The 9,711-nt window shown below is 38.0% G+C and overlaps 1 long non-coding RNA gene across 1 annotated transcript; it reads right to left on the bottom strand.

Annotated features, from left to right (window-relative positions):
- Positions 1 to 203: 203 nt before the first annotated feature.
- LOC115293307 lies at positions 204 to 9,417 on the bottom strand. Its single transcript, XR_003909484.1, has 5 exons — positions 9,353 to 9,417; positions 3,531 to 3,625; positions 1,936 to 2,113; positions 1,397 to 1,456; positions 204 to 481 (listed from the first exon to the last, which is right to left on the bottom strand). It is a non-coding gene; the product is annotated as an uncharacterized LOC115293307 (long non-coding RNA).
- Positions 9,418 to 9,711: the final 294 nt, after the last annotated feature.

Consider the following 9,711-nt stretch of genomic DNA (forward strand, 5'->3'; position numbering starts at 1 on the left):
TGTGACTCTTGGTCTCAGAGTTATAAGTTCAAGCCCCACCATGGGTTTAGAGATGACTTAAAAATAAAATCTCAAAAAGAAAACAGAAAAGAAAATATAAGATGAAGAGACCAAATTAATTGAAGAGTTCATACAGGGCCACAGTGAGGGTGACTGCATTGGTCAGGAATTGCTTGGTTGCAGGTGATAGAAACCCAATGTGAACCAGTTTAATCAAAAAGGGGAAATCAGGATAGCAGAGTGTTTTACACAATTCAAGAACAGAAATCTGGCACTGACCCTGGGAGCAACTGTAACCAAGGACTTGCGTTGTCTGTCCTCTTGCTCTCCTGGGCTTGTGCTTCATCTTCCATTGGACTGTGCAGGCCACACCACATGGTATGAAATATGGAGGCTAGTACTACCCCCAGTACCACATCTTACAGCCTGAGCAATTCGGAGTGAGACAGGCAGAATGGGCTTTATTCCATTCCTAAAATCCCTGAAAAAGACATTGGATAGGGTATAGGATCCATAGATTAATATGGAGACTCACTCTCTCGAGAAGCCTAGGAATTAATGCAAAGGATACAGGGTAGCTTAGGGAGGGATGTGGTTATAAAAAAGAAAAAGTGAGAAGGAAAATGGTTATACTAAAAAAATACATGTTACATATAGAAACAGTATCCATAAACAGAGAAATTCATACCAAAAATGAAAAATGCCACATTTTGTGTTTAACTTGGAATTACAAATGCCTAAATCCTCACATCAAAATGCTAACCTGAAATAGAATTGATTCATTCCTATTCTTCTTCCCCCAAAATAGTTAATTTCACCTGTAATTATTAGAGTGAAATGCATTTATATTAAGGACTCACTGCTGCTTTGTATTCTATGCCAATGTTTCAGCAAATCCACATTCTATCCTCCTGCTTTTCTGTCTTTGTTTAACTAAAGCAGCAGCATATAGAACTCTTTTACAAATTAAGCTGCTCTTTCTTCTAGTTGGAGTGAAAGCTTTTTATAATGATAATTGAGGGGAACTGAGCTAACCCCCAAAGTACAGATTAACTACGTTACATCAGGATTTTATGGTGCATATTATGTTTTGAGGCCTAAGATTTTACTAATTTCATATAATAAACCATAGTATAAGGAATCATTACTGCCTTCATTCAGAGAAGATTGTATAACAGCTTCTGATTTAAATAGGAGCTCCGAATATTTCAATGCTATAGTGAATGGTATAGTTAGAAGCATGATAGAAAAATTGATATTTGTTTTACGGCACCCTTGATACTTTAAGAAATGCAGGTTCTACATCTAGTGTTCCCTTCAGAACAAATTTGCCATTTGTTTCCTGAAACATTCCCCTTTGCCGCACCCCAGTGCCTTCAGCCCAAGTCTGTCCTACCATGTACTCCAAGGCCAGGTTCAGCCTCTTGGGAGCAGGAACCTCATTGTGTCACAGCACCTAAAACAATGCCAGGACCATAGTAGGCATTCAGTAAAAATTGGATAAATTAATAAAGTACATAAAGTGTTTGTTTTTATAGATATAGATTCATAAACAGAGTAAACACACCCCTCATGTGAAAAAAAGCAAGGTTAAAATGAAGAGGTCAGTGCGGCACAGACAAAACATCCTATACTTGCTTCCTTTCTTAAAAATGTCCCTTAAGGGGTGCCTGGGTGGCTCAGTTGACTAAGCAGTCAACTTCAGCTCAGGTCATGATCTCATGGTTCATGAGTTCCAGCCCTGCATCAGGCTCTGTGCTGACAACTAGGAGCCTGGAGCCTGCTTTGAATTCTGTGACTCCCTCTCTCTCTGTCCATCCCCTGCTCACACTCTGTCTCTCTGTGTCTCAAAAATAAATAAAAGTTAAAAAAATTTTTTAAATAAAATTAAAATGTCCCTTAATATGCATAAACAGTAAGTTATTCTTTACATACCAAAATGAATAATTCCAACTTCTTCCACTTCAATTCTGTTAGTGCTTGGGGATAAAGCTCAGTCTCTAAAGAACAAAGAAGTTTCTTGCCAAGAGTTGACCAGATGGCTCAGGACACAGCTCTGAAGTCCATTGTGATTGTCGAGTGTTCCTTTTGATAAATAGCATGATTGCACTGCCTGGAAAAGTAATTGCTTCTATCAGAAGATGCTGGCAACAGAGTCATTCTGGACCATAAAAACTGTAAAAGGAAATGATAAGCGTGTCATCAAATTCAATCAGTAGGATGAGATCAGCTTCTATTGGGTGTCTTGGAGAATCACACAGCACATAGCATACTCTGTGAATTAAAACTACCCTAGCCCAAACATCTAGCTTCCCACAGCATGCTACATGTCTTTCTGCTACACCTGAGACATTTTCTTAATTAGCAGAAATGAAAAGCATATGGTGGAAAGGAGAGGGAGAGGAGGCACCAGGGGTCTGAGGTATGTATGGGGCAATCCAGAGGGAGATATGTAAGAGCAGATATAACAGGCTAAAGATCAGTGATGGTCTAGCTCATAGCTAACTGTATTGAACAACTTCTGGCCACTGTGCTAAGAGCTTCACCTATGTGAACTCACTTTAGCCTTGCAACAACAATCCTCTGAGTGTGCTCTACTTAAATCCCCACTTTACAGATAAGGAAATAGAGGCTTAGAGAGATTAAATAACCAGTCCCAACAACAAATGATAGAATTGGGATCTAAGCCATTGTCTCTGAATCCAGAGTCTACACTCTTCACCCCCACATATACTGCCTTGTAGAAGAAAGTTGTAGGTTTAATCTCTTCTTTCTCTGCCTTACTTCACAGCCAAGCCATTGTCTCTTTCCTTCACTTTCAGTTTAATTGGACAACATCTGTCACCTCCTATCCCCACTGCTCTGTTGGACCTATTCTGAGTATACCAGTTAAGATGTTTGGGGATACAATTAGCAAAATACCCAACAGAAAGTAGCCTTTGTTGTTTTGTTTTGTCTTTTTGTTTGTTTGTTTTACTTTTTCACATAACAAGAAAGCATGAAGCGTGTTTGTTCAATAGACCAATAATGTTCTCAAGGACCCTGCTTCTTTCCACATTTCTGCTCTATGCTTTTCTACATGTCAGCTTTGACCCTCCAGCCAGTTTCTCCATGATTGTAAGACAGCTGTACTCCCACCCAACTGCACCCAAAGTGGAAAAGAAAGGGACAGGGACACTGTTTATACATTTTTCTCTTTACATGAGGGAAGAAATTAGTCACATTTCCCTTCATGTTTCTTTGGAAGTGTGTTTTAGGGTCATCTCTAGCTGCAAGGGATGCTAGGGAAGCAAGTATCTGACATTTTTACAGTCTCAGTGTAGACATCAGGCACCAGGATCTATCAACATCAAAAAAAGAGAAGGGCTGTTGCATAAGCCAGGAGAAGACTCTGTGACCCGGCAATCCAGAGGAGTCCTTTCAGCCCTGGTTGGATTGGCCATTTCTTATACACAAGCCTTATGCCTGATATCCTATTTCCTTACACTCTTTCTTTCCAGGCCCAGGTTCTTACCTGCCTTGCCTCCTACCTCTTACATCACTTCTTCTGTTACGTCCTCCCAATATCTCTCCATCACTGGCAAAATAAGGACATTTGGGCTCATTCCAGGTCACACAAGTGTCTCTAGGGACAAAGCAAAAAATAAATGTGTGGAGGGGCTCATTAGTGATAGATAAGGAGAGCTGGGAACTGTGGGAAACTGAAGAATGTGTGCCACTTTGAAAACACTCCAATTCACATTTCAAAAGTACTTGGCCAAGAGAAATTCATCCATAGGCCAAATGTATCCAGTAAACCTTCACTCTGAAACCTTTGGAAGAACTCCAATGCTTCAATTATAACATGTCTGCATATATTTCCCAAAGTAAGTTAAGTGTTCATGGAAGCCCACTTAATACTCTAAGACTACAGGTGACATGTGCTCATGATGTAACAAAATAACACAGATGGGCACCTGAAACAACAGAAATGTATTTTCATGTAGTTCTGGAGGCTAGAAGTCCAAGATCAAAGCGACAGTAGGGTTGATTTCTAATGAAGCCTCTCTGCCTGGTTCATGGATGGCTGCCCTCTCACTGCGTCTTCACACAGACTTTTTCTGTACAACATGAAGAGAGGGCAAGCACAAGTGAGTGAGCTATAGTATCTCTTCCTCTCTTACAAGGGCACCAACACTTTAGTATTAGGGCCCCACCCTTATGACCTCACTTGACCTATATTACATCCTCTATCTCCAAATACAGTCTCATTGGGAATTAGGTCTTCAATGTACAAATTTTGGGAAAATAGAATTCAGTCCATAATAGTACCAGTCACTGCTCACGGAGCTGATACATTCCAAGTAATAGTGGTGAGGACACTGAGCAGAGTGGTGAAGATATTCTAACTCATTTTAGAGCTTTAAACACAGAGTCAGTCAAGTTATCAGAGGATGGTGATATAACACCTAATGCTTACAGAACTAAAGGCTTTTTCAACCAACACAACTCTATAAGCAGATAAAATGGATGCCACCCACAAGATGTGATTAGAGGGTCATGGGGCGGTTCCTACTGAAAAAATATCCTTAACAGTTAGTTCTATCTAAAATGTTATCATTGGAAATTCATTACTTTAAATTGTTTTGATTTTGTGTTTTCAAGAATCTTTTGTTATGATGCAAATACCTATGGGCAGACTCTTACATTTATATCAGCTAGTACCTTAAGGTGGTCAAGGGCAATAAGTAGGGAGTAGAGGGGAAAGAGGGAGATGATAGAAAGTATATAAAAACAGTTGTACAGTTGATTCTAAACACACACATATGTGCACGCACGCACACACACACACACATGCACATGAGATTCAGGTATGCCACTTCCTTTGAGAATTACTTCATAAATTATAGGAAACCAAAATGAACAATTTTTATTTCATAATTGAGGCTGTATATTGAAAATGGAATATTTCACATACAAAACTAGGCTCTTCATTTGAAAAATCATAAGATCTAAGAAAAACTGAGTGTATATTTCCTAATACCAATCATCTGTGCTGAGTAATGGTGACTCCTATTAGATGGGGCATGTGTTCTCCTATTTGTCACACTTCTTACTCTTACCTCTCTTTGTCCCTATCACTAATAGAAATGCCAATTGCTACTTACCACTGTGTTTTTACTGGGGCTTTTCTATCATTGAAAAATATTTCTTATGATTATCTAAAAGTGGAAAACAAAAACTGACGAGGTAAGGTATTTCTAAAATACAGGGGAAAGCACATAGTAGAGATTCCTTGTATTCATCAATATCTGCGTTCTTCGCTTCTTCCTGGGCTCCACTTTTCCCAGCCCTGCTGGGTCTAAACCAGTGGAATGTGAACAAGTGACCTAGTAACCAAGGCTGAGAGAGTGTTAAATGGACATTCTTTCTTCATACAGTCTCCTCTTGCCAAATGCAAATGACTGAGTGGAGAATCAGGGGATGATGGTGCCACAAAGTAGCAGTGGACTGGGTCTGGATCCCTCACCTAATCTGCTCTGTAAAGTGAGTAATAAATGTATTATGTTAAGCCACTGAAATGTGAGAGTGGTTTGTTGGTAGCTGTCTTGACTGCCTTAACTAAAACAGAATGTATGTTTACATTATGTTTACATTAATTTACACTACCTTACAGTGCTCTATAGGCATCTCAACCCTGGAATTAAATACTGTGTGTAGCTAAAGATTTGTTAATTTTATTCATCTGTTCCAAGAACCAAACTCTTAGTTTTATCAATCTTTTCTATTGTTTTCCTGTTCTCTACTTCATTTATTTTTCCTCTTATTTTTATCCTTTCCTTACACCTGCTAACTTTGCGCTTTTTCTCCTTTTTCTAATTCCTTGAGCACTAGAAATTTAGGTTCTAGTTAGATTATTTGAGATCTTCCAATTTTTTTGAAGTATGAAAACTGCATATGCATGAAGAAAGATGGGTTATAACAATGGTAACTCAAACAAGAGTGGTTGTGGAAGCTAAGAGTTATACACATAGAATGCAAGATGTGTGCCTGGCAAAGGTAGAGATATAGACAAAAAAAGTATTTTCCGTTTTTTCAGGGTTGACCCTGGCTGATTCTCTCCTCTTATATCTAATGACCTCTTCCTCCCACATATACACTCTCTTTTATATTCACTCTATAATATGATTTGCCCTTTTTACTTATTGTTCTTGAAATATCATTTAGTTATTGGAGTTGTTTTATATATTCTCCATCAACATGAGATTATGAATTTAAGATTCCTGGCATAGGCATTAAGGATGATAATGTTGTCTTAGCTTTTCTAGCTAAAGAGACTCTCTATTTGGGAGAAAATGACTAAACTCAAGAGCAGGAATTTCAATTAGTTTAAATAAAGTTTTTTGGAAAGAAAAAACACAGAGTCACTCGGGCTAAGTCAAGGAAAGTGGGTTAATTATAAAAAGAAACAAAAAAGGTACCTCATGAGAGTCCAAAAACAGAAACAAGTGAATCCCACAAAGACTGGAGTTGCATTGGGAGAAACTAGGGACTTCTGCAGCAAAGTCCACACGTCTTCCCTGTAAAGGCAATACTATTAAATGGATTCAATTACTTCTTTTTCTTTTGGTACAGATTCTTTTTTCTCTTAGATTGACATATAATATTGTGTAAGTTTCAGGTGTACAATGTGTTGATTTTATACACTTATATACAACATACCTGATTCTATTGTACTTTGCTTTATTGCACTTTGCATATAATTGAGTTTTTTACAAATTGAAAGTTTCCAGAAACTCTGCATTGAACAAGCCTATCAGCACCATTTCTCCAGCATCACTTTGTGTCTCTGTCTCACAATTTGGTAATTCTCACATTTCAAAGTTTTTGATTATTATTATATTTTAATTACCTCAACCTCAAGATAAAACTTGAATGGATGAGAAAATGCTTCTTATGGTTGAGGAAAGAAAAAGGTTTCTTGAGATGGAACCTACTTGTGGTGATGATGTGAACAATGTTGAAACGACAAGCATTTTGAATGTTACATAAATTTAGTTGATAAAGCAGCAGCAGAGTTGAAGAGAATTGACTCCCAATTTTGAAAGAGGTTCTACTATGGGTAAAATGCTATCAAATAGCATCACATGCTATACAGAAATCATTCATGAAAGGAAGAATCAATCAAGGTAAAAATATTCACTGTTGTCTTATTTTACGAAATTTCCACAGCCACACTAGCTTTCAGCAATCACCACCCTGAGCATTCAGCAGCCATCAACATCAAGGCAAGACCTTGCACCAGCAAAAAGATTACAGCTTGCTGAAAGCACAGATGATGGTTAGGAATTTTTAGCAATAAAGTATTTTTAAATTAACATATGTACATTTTTAAAGATACAATCCTCCTGCACACTTAATAGACTACACATAGTGTAAACATAACTTTTATATGCAGTGGGAAACCCAAAATTTGACTCTTACTGTGCCATTCACTTTATTGCAGTGGCCTCGAACCAAATCTGCAATATCTTCAAGGTATGCCTGTGTTGCAAAATGATTACCACTGTAGTACGAGCTAACACCTCCATCACATCACATCATTATCATTTTTATGGTGGTACAGATTCTTAATTTTCCTCCATTACTAATTGGCTCAACATCAACTCCATAATTTACCTATCTCAAAACTTCTACTGATTGGTTCTTTCTTCTTTATAACTTCTATTTGTTCATGCCCCTCACAACTCCTTTTCCATCTCATGACATTTATATGTGTGTAATTTTAGCTTCCACTCAACTGCACCATCAGTTCCTACTTTCATCAGTCAACTGTGAACAGATGGAGGCCAGGCATTGTAGTCCTGAAAATGACAGCCTGGGCCAAAGGGCTATGGTCCTTGCAAGCACTGGGATTGATGTTACCAAGCTATTAAGTTCCAGTGGATGAGCTTCATAGGTCTGTGGTGTGTAATTTTATCAGTGTTTATGCTGCAGTTTGTGTCAATAGGCAAGGCAGAAGGCGTGCATTCTTTTCTAATAATTGTAAACATTGGTCACAGCTAAATGTGTGAGAATACATAGTTGTCCCCAGCAGGGATCAGGATTGAAATGAATTTCACAGTGTACTTTCCTACCTTCATCTACCAATACTATCTGACAGATATCATCCAGCAGTTTTTAAAACATAGGTAATTTAAACATTTTTTGGATAAAGTAATATAAGCAGATAGAATTTTCAAACATTACACACACCCAATAAAAAATTAAGTCTCCTTGACCTCCTACCCTAGTCTCCTGTTTCTTTTCCCTAAAGGTACTCATGGTGCTTCCACGATTTTTATATAAATGGATTCAAATGTAAGTAAGTAAAAAGAGTCTTAATGGGAAAGTAGGGAGAAAAAGCAATCTTACCCAATTTACTTGGAAAATTGTGGAGACAAAAAGAATGGACTCCTTTTCTTCTACCTGGAACCCTACTGAACCTCACTGTCCAGCTAGAAACCTCACAAAAGAAATTCCAACAACACAGGGTTGAGCACCTCTACCATATTCCAGCAAAGGCTCTTTGCAGATGTCAGCAGTAGGCTCCCTCCAAAATATGTGTGAATTGGTAAATAAAAACCAGGTGGTGCCTCTATCAAAGAAATATCAGATCTTATGGCAAAAACTGTTCCATTACTTACAACTGCTATAGGAAGAAAAATCTGTGCATTCAGTAGAAGACCCACAGAAGCCCAACCTGATAAATCAGATTCTCAGTCACACCTGTGAATGCTTTATTCCCTGTACTCAATTTCCAAGTCTGCAGTAATCTCCTACACTGCCCTAGAAGAGGATGATAATCTTATCTTACCCAAGAAATATCAAAAGATGTAGTTAGCCCTGTAGAAGCTGATACCTTCACTTCTTAATGAAGATTAAGAAGGGGTCCCCAAACTATAGCCCACAGGTCCAATCTGGTTGATTGCTTGTTTGTAGAAGTAACAATTTATTGGAACACAGCCACACTCATTTGTTTATGTATTGTCTTTGGCTACATTTGTGCTATAATAGCAGCATTGAGTAATTGCCGCAGATGCTATATGGCTCACAAAACCTAAAATATTTGTCATCTGGCCTTTTATAGAAAAAGCTCTTTGACCTCCAGTTTTGGCCTCTATGGAGGTTAAATGGGGCAATCTATCATAAGTATGCTTTTAGCAGAATACATAAGACCTGACAGACAGTGATTTTAACATAATAATATTTACACTATCCTAACCTAAATTCTAGAGTTAGCCAGATTCCAGGTTTATAGATTCAATAGTAGCATCAGAGACCCAGGATCTTTACCCTTTTCTATCCTGCTATCCTCAGCAGGTTGACTTACCACTTCAGAGTTTCCAGATGGCTACAACAGCTAAAAGAATCCTTATCGGAGAGCATCCAAAAAAGAAGGAAAGTAAAGGGCAAAAATACTTTTTCTTTTAAAATTCTTCTTTTTTTATCATGAAAGAAAAGCTTTCCCAGAAAACTGTAGAAATTCCCTAACTGGGTTGCGTGAGCAGCCTTGGACCATCACAAAAGGAACTGAGATTACTGTGATGAGTTTGGAGCCATGACTGTCATGCCTGGCATATTAGAATTACCCACAGAATAACCATCAAATTAGAAAATATCAGCATTTGTGCTATTCCTGGAGCTAAGTACATTTCAACATGAACAAAATCAGATTTCATTCGTCTGGGA

Source organism: Suricata suricatta, chromosome 6, assembly GCF_006229205.1.
Source record: "Suricata suricatta isolate VVHF042 chromosome 6, meerkat_22Aug2017_6uvM2_HiC, whole genome shotgun sequence".
Lineage (NCBI taxonomy): Eukaryota > Metazoa > Chordata > Mammalia > Carnivora > Herpestidae > Suricata > Suricata suricatta.